This window comes from Canis aureus, chromosome 10 (genome assembly GCF_053574225.1).
Source record: "Canis aureus isolate CA01 chromosome 10, VMU_Caureus_v.1.0, whole genome shotgun sequence".
In the NCBI taxonomy this organism is placed as follows: domain Eukaryota; kingdom Metazoa; phylum Chordata; class Mammalia; order Carnivora; family Canidae; genus Canis; species Canis aureus.
Window position 1 is genome coordinate 40,210,012 of NC_135620.1, and position 16,078 is coordinate 40,226,089.

General features: G+C 40.9%; 1 protein-coding gene across 4 annotated transcripts in view; it reads left to right on the forward strand.

Annotated features, from left to right (window-relative positions):
- ADAMTSL1 (ADAMTS like 1) overlaps positions 1-16,078 on the forward strand; it is an 873,417-nt gene that overhangs the window by 747,752 nt on the left and 109,587 nt on the right. The window lies entirely within an intron of this gene.

Below are 16,078 nucleotides of genomic sequence, written 5' to 3' on the forward strand. Positions count from 1 at the left end.
GCCCTAAGAAGTGGGTACGGTTTTTGTTTTGTTTTGTTTTTTTAAGATTTTATTTTTATTTATTCATGAGAGACACACAGAGGCAGAGACATAGGCAGAGGGAGAAGCAGCCTCCCCTCCAGGAGTCTGCGGGACTTGATCCCAGGACCCCTGGATCATGACCTGAGCTCAACCACTGAGCCACCCAAGTGCCCCGTGGGTATAGTTTTTATCCACACTTTACAGAAGAGAAAACAAAGCCTAGGAACTGGCTAAAGATCTTAATAGTAGGTGGCAGAGCCAAGATACGTGACACAAATAAGATAGGCAGTCAATGGGAAGAATCATATACTCCGGATGAGAGAGGGGTCTTTAAGGTCCTCCCACATAGAGTCCTCGTTTTAAATTTTTATCTTCTCTGAATTCATGTAGAATGCTATTTTCATTAAGAATAATCCCAAATACTATTACTTGGCAATCCTTGTACCTAGCTTGCTAGCTTTGGGTAAAGGAAAGAAAGGAGCGAGGATTTATTGTGCCAGGCACTTTGCCAGGTATATTTATATGTAACTGCATTTCTTATTCTAACAGTCCACAAGATTGACATTATCCTCCAGTTTCACATAGAAAATCAAGGGTTAGCAGCTCACCCAAGAAGATCACACTTTAGTAAGAGCCAGACCAACGATTCCATATCAAGTTTGTTTGAGTCCAATTTGGTCTCCTCTTCTGAGACTGGGGAACAAATGTGACTTTGTCTTGCCTGCCTACATCTTTTGTGCCTTTGAAATGGCAATAATATTGCCTCTCAGCCTTAGTACTTATAGGCCAAATACCTTTAATAACAACAATAGTAAGTATTTTTCCGGCGTACTCTTATTATGTGCCAGACACGGTAATCAGTGCTTTAAAAGCGGCATTTAATCTTATTTAATCTCCAAAAATAACCTTATAGTTTAAACACTATTATTGTTACCACAACAATATTTCTCAACAATGAGAAAGCTGAGACACAGATGTGGGAACCCACACAGAAGTGCCGGAGACAGGGTTTGAATGCAGGATTTATTGCACCAGGCATTTTAAATGCACACCTCAAGAACCTCTCCTCTTGTGTGCTGCTTGGTTCTCCCCAGCTCACGCTTTCATTGGTCAGCTAATGGCTAGGGTTCCTGCAGATCTTCCTAGAAATCTTTACAACAGATTTTGGGGTCAAGCTGAAGTTGGAGTAAATCCCCTTGAGGTCATGGAGTCGATGAGAGGTAGCCCCAGTGTCAGATCCCCCAGGATGACGGGTGCAGGTGAAGAGTGGTGCCCTGGTGCTGGGGTGGATGGTGCACTCGAAGCCTATTAGTGCACCGTCCTACCTACTGTGACCAAATCATGTCATCTTCTCCACCAGCCAGTCGGCTTCTCAAGTGTAGGTACCATTTTATTCCTAGACCTCTTGTCCAGGATTGCGCTACTGGGATGGAAGGGAATAGCATTTGGCTATACACAGGAAAAGATGGGAATTAATGTTTCTTGACTCACCACAGACCCAGTGCTCTGTGCCAGCAACTTTTTCATAGCCATCGCCCTTGGTTAATGGCCACCACAGGGTACAACATAGGAGCTGCTATCCCGATTTCAGAGATGAGAAAACTGTGGCCCAAAGTAGTTTGGGAGCTCGATGATGTTAGCTCGCAAAAGGCAGAATCAAGAGGGCAGATTCGAACCCAGGTCTGCCCAACCCTAGCCCATGCTGTTTCACTTGGTATGACCTTAGTCCCTTCATTTCAAAAGCAGGGGAGTGGCAGGGAGGTTGTACCAGTTCATCTCTGAGGTCCCTTCTACCTCTTTCACTCACAAAAAGCCACAGAAGACAAAAACCCATATGCTGGTGGGGAGTGGGGAAAGCCTTGAGCACAGGAGCTTCAATCTCTGTCGCATGAGCTATTTCTGAGCCCCCTCCACAAAATGGGAGTTCACCAGTTGCATGAGTTTGGGACATATTCACTTAAAGCTGAACAGATGTACTTTGCTGCTGGATTTTACTTCTATTTTTTTAATATAGTGCTTGATATTTTTTCTCATTTTTATTATAAAAGCAGTAAAAGGACTATAAAGCAATTCAAATAATACCTAAATCTATAAAGTACAAATGTAAGTCTCCCTCATCCTCCCACATCGATTCCCCAGAGTCTGTCTCTCTTAATAATTTGGTATACATCCTTTTGGAATTTTTATATATTTTATTGCATTATATATAAAACACATATACACATATATGACTTGGGTTTTTTAATGGAATATTACTCATGTTTAGAAATTTCATGTGGTTTCTACTCAACAACATGTCTAGAAGACATTTCATTATAGTATGTAGAGATCTGCGTCACCATTTTTAATGGCTGATTACTGTTCCTGAATGCATTTAACTATCCCCCAATTGAAAATTATTTTGGTTTTTCTATTTTTTTAAACTCCTTTAAGCACTCCAATGTGTGTTGTGACTGTCCAAGTGAATAATGCAGTATGCGTTATTTTCCAAGTAGTTCTTTGATCAATGAACAATTTTTTGCCCTAGTCATCTCAAGGATACCAAGAGTTCTTGAAATACCACTTAGGAAACATTACTTTCACCTTTTAATTCTCACCTCCTTGGGTACTCTGTGTCTAGCTCTAACGTCTTTAAGATGAAGAGGGTTCCATGGAATCTTACTAGAAAAAGACACATGGGAGCCAGGTGCTAAAGATACCGAAGGTGCTAGACTAGAGCCAGTCCTGGCTCTTCAGTCACAAGGACATTGGTGGCAGCAAGGGTTAGGAGTAGCATTAAGAGGAAGAGCACATGAAGCACATGGGCAAACAGTTTTACAGTTTTTGCCACTCTCAAGATTTTTCTAGATCTACCCTTGACAGAGCTTTCCAATGCAAGTTAATGGCACCCGGTAAAGAAAAATATGAGATTTGGGATACTGATCTCTGATGTCATAATTTCTCCATTTAACTTAGCCAGCCAAAAAGAAATATGACTGGAGCTTTATTTTCTATACAGTTTTCCAAGTCCTGTTGAAAAAAAGAGAGTGAATATATCTGCACAGAGTATGCAGGAGCACAGAGCTGCCATTGGGACTCCTTTGCTATGGGCCATTGGTGACCTCTCTGTGTTGGGTTTCATTGCTTGTCATCATTCCTGTGTCCGGTAGCAATTCAGAAATGCTCATTTATTTTCACACAGAGATGTGCTGAAATGCCCAGTGCTGTAGTTCAGTTAGTCTGTTTTTGCTTAGTACCAAATCCATCTTTCTGAAAGAATCTGCAAGATTCAGCTGGCTATTGGTTTGTAGGACTTTGCCATGTGTTAAAGTATACTCTTAGTAACCTGAGCCAGCCAGATAGGTCAAGAGATGAAGAAAGTAACTAAGGAGAAGTCTACTACTTCTTTGGCTTTTCAGTATGCCAAAGTTTTATCTGAAAGAAATTGCTTCTATGAAAAAATCACTATCAAGTCAATACCAGTGTACCTCATATATATAATTTACTAGTTGAAATGAATTCACATGCCAACTTATCAAGCAATAGTTTATGGGATGTTATTGAATATACTATGATAGACTGGTTCATCATAATCCCCTGCTTCTCCTTTATTTCATATAACATTCCCATGGATCCTCAGAGCCGGACCCTCAGTTAGATACTGGGGATAGAGGAAAAAAAGACTCACTCCCTATCAGTGAAACTCAAAGTCTCATGTGGAAGCAATAGAAGTAAATGCAGTGTTCAAGCGCTAAAAAAAAGATCAGTATGGATATTTATTCAGTCCATAAGAATTTATTAACCTATCTATTATATGCCATACACACACACCTAGTCACTAAGAAGGACTATTGTGAATGAAAAAGTAGTCTGTATTCCCATGCAATTTACACACATTTAGATTTCTGCTCAAATTTGTGCATCAGAAAGGCCTTCCCTGGTCACTATCTAGAAGAGCAATCCTCATCACCCTTTATCCCTTTAACTCTGCTATTTTATTCATAGACTTTTACCACCATCTGATACATATTTATTTGTTGACTGTGTGTTCATAAGGGTAGGGACTTTATTGCTGTATCCCCCTGTTGGGAATAGTGCCTGGCACCAAACAGATACTAAATAGTGAGTGAATGAATGAATGAAGCAAGACAATAAACACAGAAAAATGCACAAGCATCAGGTGGTGATAAGTGTTGGACAGAAAATTGAAACAGGTGATAGGGAATGATTTGGTGTCCACTTTAGATGGGTATTCTGAGGAGGTTACCTATAAGCCAAGATGGGAATGATGGCCAGTGTCCAGCAATATGACATCAGGAGAAGAGCACTCCTGCATAAGGAAAGAGCAATGTGAAACTCTCAAAGTGAAATGAGTTCAGTGTGTTGAAGGAACCCCAAAAGAAGCTCATTTGGCTGGGCTGTGGTAGGTAGAAGGTAGAGGTGATGTGGCCTGAGGCCATGAGGTTAATAGAGACCAAGAGAAGGAATCTAGCTTTTAGTCTGAGTATCACAGGGAGAGTTTGGAAAATATTAGGAAAGTAAAATGATCTAATTTCCATTTTTACGGACTCACACTGTCTACTTTGTGGCAAGTGGATTATAGGGGAACATGAATGGAAGTGGGGGGTCTAGTGAGATATCCTTCGCAATCACCCCTTCGATTCCACAAATATATGCTTGGCATTATAGACAGTGGTAGGCACCAGACCGTGAAACAATAAATCAAAGTCTCTGCTCTCTAGAAGCTAAGAAACACTGAAAGGCTGGTATGGAATAAAATAACTTGAGCCCTGAGTTTCTTTTAAACTCCAGTGGAAAAAAATACTTCTCTTAAAACTTCTAAATGTTTAGGGATGCCTGGGTGGCTCAGTGGTTGAGCATCTGCCTTTGGCTTAGGTTGTGATCCCAGGGTCCTAGGATCGAGTCCTGCATCCCCGCAGGGAGCCTGCTTCTCCCTCTGCTTATGTCTCTGGCTCTCTCTGTGTCTCATGAATAAACAAATAAAATCCTTTAAAAAAAAAAAAACCCAAAACTTCTAAACGTTTAAAAGTGAATAGAAAAGGCCTTCCCAAGCTCGTATGCACAATGATTACCAGGAACTTGTCAGAAAAGCAGATTCCCACATCCTACCTTACTCCAGAAACACCCTCTACAGCAGTACCCCATAATTCTCACCCTACAAGCACCACAGGTGACTCTGAGACCAGACATTCGAGGACTGCTGTTAAGAAACATGTTGAGCAAGAAAAGGGGAAGAAAGTGAAGCTCACTTGCTATTATTAGTTCTGTTAAAAGACCTAGTGGTGGGAGACAGAACTCCACCCTGAAGGTGACACTTAGGAATTCCAGGCACCTTCCCTTCCTCCCTGCCTTCCCCCTAATATACTTCCTTCAACCCACACACCGGCATGTGGGTTAGATTGAGTTCACACAGGTCCTTGGATTTGAGGCAAACCACAAAGTGCCTGGGGTGTGATGAGAGCAGACATGATGGAAGTTAACAGACCTCAAATCTGTCAGTTTGGGGGGAACATTCTGGACTGCGTAGAGGTTAAAATAAGCAAGTGCGGCCACTTGGTTCAACCTGAAAATAAAGAAGAACTAGACTTTCCAACTCAGCCAGAAAAGGAGTGAGTTAGAAACTTATGTTCACAGGGCTGTGATGCCGCTTGATTTAGAAAACAAGAAAACTTGGCCTCCTTCTCTCTTTGCCTTCATTGCTGAACCCATAGCTCTGTGAACCTGTAATTAATTGACTGTTTTCACCATATTGCTGCCCTACAAAGTACATCAGGAAAGAAATTTTAGAGCCCCACCTCCGGGGTCTCATGCATTAATGGTATCTGAGTGGCTTGAAAACCTTAATACGATAGCCCTAGAGTAGCCAGCCCATACCCTGGAAATATTTTGCATACAGGAGACTGTTTTAGCTGCCTCCCCCAAGGTTGCTAATTATGAATTTTTTTTAAGTTCCACCTAATATTCTCTCTCAGCTTATTATAGATTTGGCTTCTCTCTGTCCACCTCATACATACTCTTTGTGTATGTGTGTGTCTGTGTGTGTGCGTGTGTGTGGTTCAAAGAGTTAAATATATGGTGCCTTCTCTACTTTTTTCTCCAAATTTTTAAAGTCCAGTTAGTTAACACAGTGTAATATTAGTTTCAGATGTAAAATGAGTGATTCACCCCTTGCATGCATCGTCCAGTGCTCATCACAAGTGCACTCCTTAATTCCCATCACCCACTTAACCCACCCCCCAGCCACCTCCCTTCCAGTAACCCTCAGTTCTCTATAGGTAAGAATCCGTTTCTTAGTTGCCTCTCTTTTTTTCCCTCTATGCTCATTTGTTTTGTTTCTTAAATTTCACATAGGAGTGAAATCATATGGCACTGTCTTTGACTTATTTCATTTAGCATAATATTCTCTAGCTCCATCCACACTACCAAGATTTCACTCTTTTTTAGAGCTGAGTAATATTCCATTGTATGTATGTGTGTATTTATATATTTATATATATATAATATACATATATGCATATATATATAAAATCTTTATTCATTTATCAGTTGATGGACATCTAGGTTCTTTCTATAATTTGGCTATTGTTGATAGTGCTGCTATAAATATCACGGTACATGTATTATCCCTTCGAATCCATATTTTTTGTATCCTTTGGGTAAATACCTAGTTGCTGGGTCTTAGGATAGTTTTATTCTTAACTTTTTGAGGAACTTCCATACTGTTTTCCAGAGTGGCTGCACCAGTTCACATTCCCATCATAAATATAAGAAGGTTCCCTTTCTCTAAATCCTTGCCAACACCTCTTGTTTCCCATGTTGTTAATTTTAGCCATTCTGACTGGTATGAGGTGATACCTCATTGTGGTTTGATTTATATTTCCCAGATGATGAGTGATGTTGAGTATCTTTTCATGTGTCTATTAGCCATCTCTGTCTTTCTTGAAAAATGTTTGTTCGTGTCTTCTGCCCATTTTTTAACTGGATTACTTGTTTTGGGGGTGTTGTTTTTTTAAGATTTTATTTATTTAAGAGAAAGAGTGAGCATGAGCAAGGGAGGGGCAGAGGGACAAGCAGACTCCATGCTGAGCATGAAACCCCCACATGGGGCTCAATCCCCAAACCTTGAGATCATGACCTGAGCTGAAGTCAGACCCTTAACGTACAGAGCCATTGAGTGTTGAGTTTTATAAGTTATTTGTGCATTTTGGATATTAATCCTTTATCAGATATGTCATTTGCAAGTATCTTCTCCCATTCTATAGGTTGCCTCTTAGTTTTGCTGTTTCCTTTGCTGTGCAAAAGGTTTTTATTTTGATGAAGTCCCAATAGTTTATTTTTGCTTTTGTTTCCCTTGCCTTGGGAGACCTATCTAATAAGAAGTTGCTACAGCCCATGTCAAAGAGGTTACTGCCTGTGTTGTCCTTTAGGATTTTGATGGTATCCTGTCCACCTCATATTCTAAGGCTGCATGCAATATACTTTCTTGGAAAGAGCTCCCTGCCCCCAATAAAAAAGTTGTTTCTTGTTTGTTCCAAAAGAAGAAAATGGTCTCTGAAAACACTTACCTAATCTGAACTCTGATCAGGATCCCATACAGGCTAAGCACATTTTCTTTAGAAACCACCCACTTGATTTGTTTCCTACTTCTCTGGTATTCTTTCTCAGTCTGTGTATTTCTCTTCTGCTACCTACCTCTTATCTACCCTCTGGGAGTCTCACTCTGTATACACTAATAACCCCCAAGATTCCAGACTTCCCCTAGATGCCAGTGATTCTCATGTGTCCAGCACCAGCCCAAGCCTCTCTTCTGCACAGCTGCCTACAGGACATCCTTACCAGATGCCCCACAGAAGTCAACTCTGTATATCTAAAACTGAAGTCAGGATCTCAGGAAAGAGTACTCCCACCTATCCAGCTTCCCAAACCAAAATATTTCTAGACTGTTCTTGCCCCTCAGTGGTTTTCATTCCTCCACCTTTCTCTGTTCTCTTTGCCTCTACTTTGGTCCCTTGTTCACTTTAAATGATTTCAACAGCCTTCTAAACTCTGTATTTGCCTTTTCTAGATTAGGAGTTGGCAAATTACAGTCAGTGACTTTAATATTTTTTACAGGGTTATTAAGAATGGCTTTTAAAGGGTTATTGTAAGAGCTATTGAAACTGAGCCCAGAGTTATTGAGTCAACTTGCTTGAGGTCTCACACCCAGTAAGTGATAGAGCTGGGATTTGAACCCAGGTTATTTGAAGGGTTATTTAAAACAAACACGAAATAGAATATACAACAGGTACTATAGGTGGCCCTCTAAAGACTAAAATATATACTATCTGTCCTGTTATAGAAAAAATGTATTGACTCCTGCTCTGAATCATTTGATATGCTACTGCCAGAGTATCTTTCTAACAAACCTGTCCATGCTGCTCCCATGCTTAAAATTCTTTTAATGGCTTGCCATCACTTGAGGATAAGTTCCAAGTGCCTTAGCATGACTTGCAATACCTTCTATCATTTGACGTTTGTCTCTCTCACTTTCTTGATCTCTTACCATACCCCCCACCTCACCCTTCTGAGCTATGCCTTTCAGAGTACACAATTATTTGCTGTTTATGAATTTGCCCGGGGCCTTACATCTGCCTCACCCTACCCTCTTCCTTACCAGAAGCATATCCCCAAAGCTCAGTTGAACTGGCATAATAGAGCTAGAATTTGAATCCCAGGATGACCCCCTCCACGACCCACATAGTACCCTTATACATTGTACTCATCTCAGCCCATCCTACCACTGCGTGTTAGAATTCACTATTTGTTTTTCTGGACTCTGGATTATGTTAATCTTCTGGATTATGTTAATCTTCCTCCAGGGCAAATGTTTAAAAATGTATGTCAACTTCTCCACAATTCCAAAAATACAATAGACACTCAACAGATGATAAAACTGAGGGATGCATGAATAAAGGAATGAACTGTAGTGATTCGCAGGGAAGTTTCTTAATTCCTGGAGACTGTAATCTACATGGTTTTGCATAATCTGAACTTCTAGTCTTTAACATGCAATTATGGCAGAGTTCCAGAGTGGTACCCACTCCCAATGAAACATTCCTGCCCTGCCCACATACTCTCCTTTACAGAAGTGTCAGGAAACCCCGAGGTTCTGTAGCACACAACTACAATTTGAAAAGCCCTGCTGGAGAATGACTAAGTACTGAAAATAAACACCTTGTGGTATCCTATCTCCCATCACATCCAGACCAATGAAGAAATCATCATCATCATAATTGTTAACATTTATTGACCAACTGCTTTGAGCTAGATGCTGTTCTAAGTGTTTTACAGGTGTTTGTTTATTCTTACAATAATGTTTTGGGGTTACTATCCCAATTTTACAGATGCTAAAATTGAAACACAGAAATGTTAGATTAACTTGCCCAAAGTATTACACTTAATAAACAGTGGAGCTGGGATTTGAACTCAAGAAAGTCTGGCTCCAGGGACTATTTCTTTGTGTTGATTTTAACCTTAGTTGAATCCATGGACTTGGCCATTGTTTTAAAAAGAAGTCACTGGGGTCAGCTAGATCTAGCATAAATTAACATTCTATCTTCTAGCCAGCTGGCTTGCAATCTGTGAGGCTTTCGTTTTTATTTGGCACATGTGTGTTAGGGAAAGCCTTTCTTTTATTTTCTATCACTCTACCTTTATGCATACATTCCCAGATAGAAATATGAATAGTACTAGGCACATAATAGGTACTCAGTAAACCCTGTAATTGTGCATATGCATTTGCATCTCTGTGTATGTTTACAGCATTGTAACACATGCATGTGTGCATCTAGAGACCTACACCACAAGCAGGGTAAAGCTAAACTGCTTCTTGCTTTTCAGTTACCCTGCATAAACACTGAACACTTATTGGGCCCCCCTACCCTTCACTACGCTGAGCTGAGATTCAGGCAGAAGCTAACTCTGGTTTGCATGTACACTGGTCAAAGGGTCTCACAAGTAACTCTTCCCCACATCTAGCATGTAATATGGGCAGGTGTACATTCAGTATTCCTACATCTGAACCCCAGTCCAGAAACAATACCTGTAAGGGCCTGCTGACTTCCTTATAGAAAAGAAAATCCAAATTCTCTAAAATTGGCACTGGAAGTCAGATTACCAAATTGGGAAGGAAAGTTGGCAGAGGGGGCACCTGGGTGGCTCAGTTGGTTAAGCATCTGTCTTTGGCTCAAATCATGATTCCAGGGTCCTGAAATCAAGCCCCATTTCCCTCCTGAGCAGGGAGCCCACTTTTCCCTCTCCCTCTGCGCCCCACTTTTGCTTGCTCTGTCTTTCTAATGCTCTCAAATAAAAAAATAAAATCTTAAAAAACAAAAGCAAGCAAGCAGGCAAGCTGGTTGAATATCGATCCTTTCCCTAAGAAAACCTAAATCCTGCTGATAGCCCCACACTGGCAGAGAAGTCCCGGCTCACTATTCAACACTTTGGCCCAAGACTGAGCTACCAGTCAACATAATATGCATAATAAATAATAAGCTAATAAATAGCTTAAAGCATTTAAACAAGACTTTCCTAAAGGTTATGGGATTTTTCAAAGGAAATGCAGGTGAACAAGAAGAATCGTGTGAAACTAGATACTTTGAAGAAAATACTGATTCCTTCTTAGGGGTGAAAAGTGGCTCACAGGTAATATTCTGTGAGCCATGGAATCCTAGGGAAAGGGCTAATGCCAGGGAGTTTCTGCCTTTTAACCCCTAAGCCTGTCCCTGTTTCTCCTTCTATCCTGGGTCTGCCTGATTTATGCTCATCATGTCTGACTACCCTCTTGGTTAGGAAGAGCAGTCTGAGCAGCCTGATGACATATAGAGGGCAGCCCACAGTGACGGAAGGACAATAGGGCTAGATATGAGCAACTTAGGCTGGGATTCCCAGTCTGCCACTTCTTGTCTATGTGAGTCCACTTTAACCCCTCTGAACTTTGGTTTGCTCATTAGCTAAGTTAAGACAATTACACCTGCCCTTCAGTAGAGCAATGGTGTGTAGAACAGATAATATCTATAAAGAGCCAGGCACTCGTATAGAGTATCTATAATCGTTGGCATATAGATACAAAGTCATTATATCACACCATCTTCCAGGACATCACAAAATAAGGAGGCTTATTCTCATTTTGAGGAACCTAGGAACAACCTGGCAGTTGTTCAAGGAGTTGAGATAGAAAGGTATGTAGGAAACATAGTGTGATGGATAATTAGCCTAAATCCAAGCACTAGGAGAGGATGCTTATTATATTCTTCTAACATTTTTTTTTTTTTTGCTACTGTTTCTGTTCTGGTAAAAGAGAGAAATCTGTATGCTCTCTATGCTTATAGTTCCCAGACAGTATTGAACAACTTTCCAAAGTGGTGTTGAATAGGAGATGAATTAAGGAGTATTTGGAAGGCTTCGGCCTGGGCAACACAGAGTGTTTACAGATGGAAACTTCTCAGAATGGAAGAGAGAATCAAATGGGAAATGCCTCCAGGGTCAATATCAGGACCACAGCTGTGAATAACGCTACATGTAAAAGTCATAAGCACATGAAATACAGTTTCCAAGTTTGCAATGACCATAAAAACTGGAAGCAGGGCAGATAGAGAAGAAATCAGTTTCAGTTTGGTTTGGCTCATTTCCTTTGTAGAACTAAAGGCAGTGGGGATGACAAATGTTTTTCCCCGTTGAAAACTGGACAAATAGTAAGTCAGAGGAAAAGGGGCCATCCCAATAAATACATAGGCCTGGGGTTGGGGTGGGGGAGTGTTGAAGGTCAATATAAAGGTCACAGAGCATCAGAGGACACAAGACAGTGACAAGCAGGTGGCACAAGTGAGGCACTGACTATTCCCTTACAGGTTAGGAGGGTCTCCAAAGATCCCCCTAGTGGTTAATTAATTCTTCTTAGAAAAGCAATCAAGAAAAAAAGAAAAGGAAGGAAGGAAGGAAGGAAGGAAGGAAGGAAGGAAGGAAGGAAGGAAGGAAGAAAGAAAGAAAGAAAGAAAGAAAGAAAGAAAGAAAGAAAGAAAGAAAGAAAGAAAGAGAGGAGGGAGGGAGGAAAGAAGGAAGGAAGGAAGGAAGGAAGGAAGGAAGGAAGGAAGGAAGGGAGAGAGAGAGAGAAAGAAAGAAAGAAAGAAAGAAAGAAAGAAAGAAAGAAAGAAAGAAAGAAAGAAAGAAAGAAAAGACAATCCTAAAAAAAGGCATAGTTCTGAAAAGGTGGTTAACATTGTTCTATAAATGAAGCACTGAAACAAACCAGAAGTGAAAATTCTTCCATATTCTAGGTCCAGGTCAGTGAACTTTTCTTGTAAAGGGCCAAATAATAAACATTTTAGGCTTTGCAGGTCATCCTATCTTTGTCCCAACCATTCATTTCTGCCATTGTAGCATAAAAGCGGTAATAGAAAGCCGTTCCAGCGGCATGGTGGCGCTCCAATAAAACTCTATTGACAAAAGCAGGTGGCAGCTGACCAGAGTTTGATCCTTCTCCCAGGTAAATAGGAAATCAAGTCAGAGTCATTTCATGCAGAGGTTGATAGTTCAAAATGAATTACCCAGCTAGCAAATAAAACTGCAAGTATTAGCAAATTCAAGATTTCATGAGTTGCTAAAGAGAAAGAAGTTGAAGAGTTTGGCAGAAAGTATTAGGACGGGGTAAAGAATGTGTGGTCAGGTGGCCTTTCCCATTCCAAGAATATTTTCTATACTTCCACCTGGAGCAATCGTGAAGCTTCCAGCATCAAATAAATTTTGGTTGGCAATTGCATTAAAAACAACCAAAGTTATAAAAAGCTGCTCTAGCCAAATGGTGATATGAAACTCTTCATGAACCTCAAATCTGTTCCCCAAAATATCTGTACAAATCAAAACTCTCCCTTGCAAGTCTCTAGGCTACTATAATTTTTGGTTTCAGGAAAAAAAAAAAAAAACTCTTGCTCACAGAGGAGGTCTTCTCAGAGCATTTTTTTTCCTTCAGCTTTAAGCTATTTAAAATCTAGAATATTCTTGTTAGTGATTATCCATTTCCCTGAGTAACTACAAACTTTGGCATAAATTACCCCCCACCAAAAATGAGGCCAAACCACATGCCTTCCAGTTATTTAAAATCCAGAATATTCTTGTTAGTGATTGTCCATTTCCCTGAGTAACTACAAACCTTGGCACAAATTACCCCCCACCAAAAATGAAGCCAAACCACATGCCTTACTATTAGGCCCCAGCGGATGCCTGGATATGGTTTTTTTAAAAGGTCAAAGGTCACTACTCATTCCTGATTCTACTATGCACTAGCTGAACAAGTTAATTCTCTGAGCTTTTGCTTCCTCTCTCAAAAGGGATGAAAATATCAATCTAATCACATGACCATGAGAATAAAATTATAGAAAGCTTATATACCTGTGTAATAAGTACCAGCCCTTACTGTCCCTTTGTGGTAGATTTGATGATCCTAATCTTAAAGGTTCCAAGGCAGGGGGAAAAAATCTGCATTTCAGGGTAAGTAAAAGTCCTCAGCAGCATCTCCCAGGATTTGGAGATGATGTTCTCTGCACAGCCTTTCACCTCACATATTTGCTTGTAAGCTCACTTTTTTCCCAAATTTCATTCCTTTATTCTCTATATCTTTTTTGTTTTTGCATGTTCTAACATTTCAGTATATATAGTTCATAGCTGTATGAAAATATGTAGTTGTACTTATTTAGAGATTTCTGAGTCAAGACTGAAGCTGAACCAGTTGCCAACCCAGTGTGCCATACGGCCTCAGCCTCTGCTCCTCTTTTCCACCCCCACCAAGGTAAAGGTACTGCAGCTCACTCCCTGCTTGCTCACACAGCAGACTCCTTGTCCCTCCCTGTGCGCCTCATTGATGTTTTGTTTTTTTTTTTAAGATTTTATTTATTTATTCATGAGAGATACAGGCAGAGAGAGAAGCAGGCTCCATGCAGGGAGCCCCATGTGGGACTCGATCCTGGGACTCCAGGACCACGCCCTGGGCCGAAGGCAGGCACTAAACTGCTGAGCCACCCAGGGATCCCCCTCATTGATGTTTTATTCCTGGAAAGCTCTACACTTCTCAGTCATTTATCCTTGTCAAAACAGTTTATCACAACATTCAGAATACATATGCTCAGACTTGGAGAATGAATCATAATGGCGATGGTCATATCAATCACAACAGCCACAACCTGTGCTTCCATAGGTTTTACCACATCAGGCACTCATCTGCATTCTTTATTTATGTTTTGAGAGAGAGAGAGAATGCTCGCAGGAGTGGTGGGAAGAGAAGGGGGAAAGAGAGAGAATCTTAAGCAGGCTCCACGCCCAGAGCAGAGTCTAAAGCCAGGCTCGATCTCATGACCCTGAAATCATGACCTGAGCCAAAACCAAGAGTCGGAAGCTTAAGTGACTGAGCCCATCATCTATATTCTTTAAACACCTGAGCTCAGGTAGCATATACACAACAATCCTAGATAGGTGCTATAATTCTCCTCATTCTACAGATAAAGAAACTGTGACACTGAGAGATACATGACCTGCCCAAGGTTACAGAGTGACTAAGTGGTAAAGCTGGAGTTGGGACCTAGGCAGTTTGCCTTCAGCATCTGCGCTCTTAACCACTATGCTGTGTTGTCAGTAGGAACATTTTTAGCTTCATTTCTCTGAAGATAACAACAAGTATCTATTCAGCATGCCAGCCCTGTACTGAATACTGAGGAGGGAATCATGAAAGAAGCCAAAAAGTGTCTCAGCCCTTGCAGTATTTCCAATCGAACTAAAGAAACGCCATAGAATAGAAAGAGTTTTATAGTACAGTTTAGAACAACTTTGAAAGATCAGGAAAGGGAGAAATCCCATGGAACATGGTAACACAGGACATAGAACTTGACTCATTCTTAATGGAATGGGAGAATTTGGAAGGATAGATGGGAGGAGAAAGAGCATGAATTCATCCCCAAGCTAATGACAAGGAGAGTCAAAGAAGCCATCTTGACTAGAGAAACAAGTTAGTGTTGGGATGTGGGATAGGTAATTTTGCAAAGATGAGTGGAAGATACTATTCTAAAGAGAAAGGATTTTCCTATAATCTCCAGCATCCAGTCCTGTGTTGAGACCTAACATGGATTTAAGAATGCTTGCCTGTCGGAGCAGAAGGCCTGAGATGGTGCAATATGATGACCCAGGTAGCAGATGGGTATCTCTGTGTCCAGAGCTTTAAAATTTCCTCTTGAAAAGGAGGAGTTCCAAAATGGTAACATAGGTTAGCACCACCTACATCATTTTTAAAAATACCAGTTTGGGGATCCCTGGGTGGCGCAGCGGTTTAGCGCCTGCCTTTGGCCCAGGGCGTGATCCTGGAGACCCAGGAACCAGTCCCACGTTGGGCTCCCGGTGCATGGAGCCTGCTTCTCCCTCTGCCTATGTCTCTGCCTCTCTCTCTCTGTGTGACTATCATAAATAAATAAAAATTTAAAAAAAAATAAAAAAATAAAATTAAAAAAAAAATACCAGTTTGTTCACTGCATTTGATGTTGAAGCTGATTTTTTTTTTTTAGTTTAGAAAACAGTAAGAATGGGTCTTACTGCTTTATTTGATCCTCATAGAAACTGTCTGCAGTACTATCCTCAATTTGAAGAAAGGACTCAGAGGCTCAGAGCTGAAAAGTTCACCCAAGACCTCCACATGCCTCTGTTTCTTCTGATTGAAGTCAGAAGCCTTCCTCTCCACAGCAGCTTCATTTGGTCATGGAGGTCACTTTGAGAGACAGCCCTCAGACAAGAAAGTGGTGTTCATAGTTGAGCCAAGGGTTCAGGAGGCATCGCAATGCCGCCTCACTCACAGAATGCTAGAGACTTTCTTTAGGACACCCAGAGCTGCCTTTTTTTCAACTCAGCACACTTCCTCACTGTACATTACAAATGCAGAGGAGAAAGCCTCACCTCAAGGAGCTTGGACTTGGTAGGACTGGCCCATGAACACTTTGTCTGGGTCCTACTCACAAGGTGGACAAGGGCCGTACTTATGTAACAA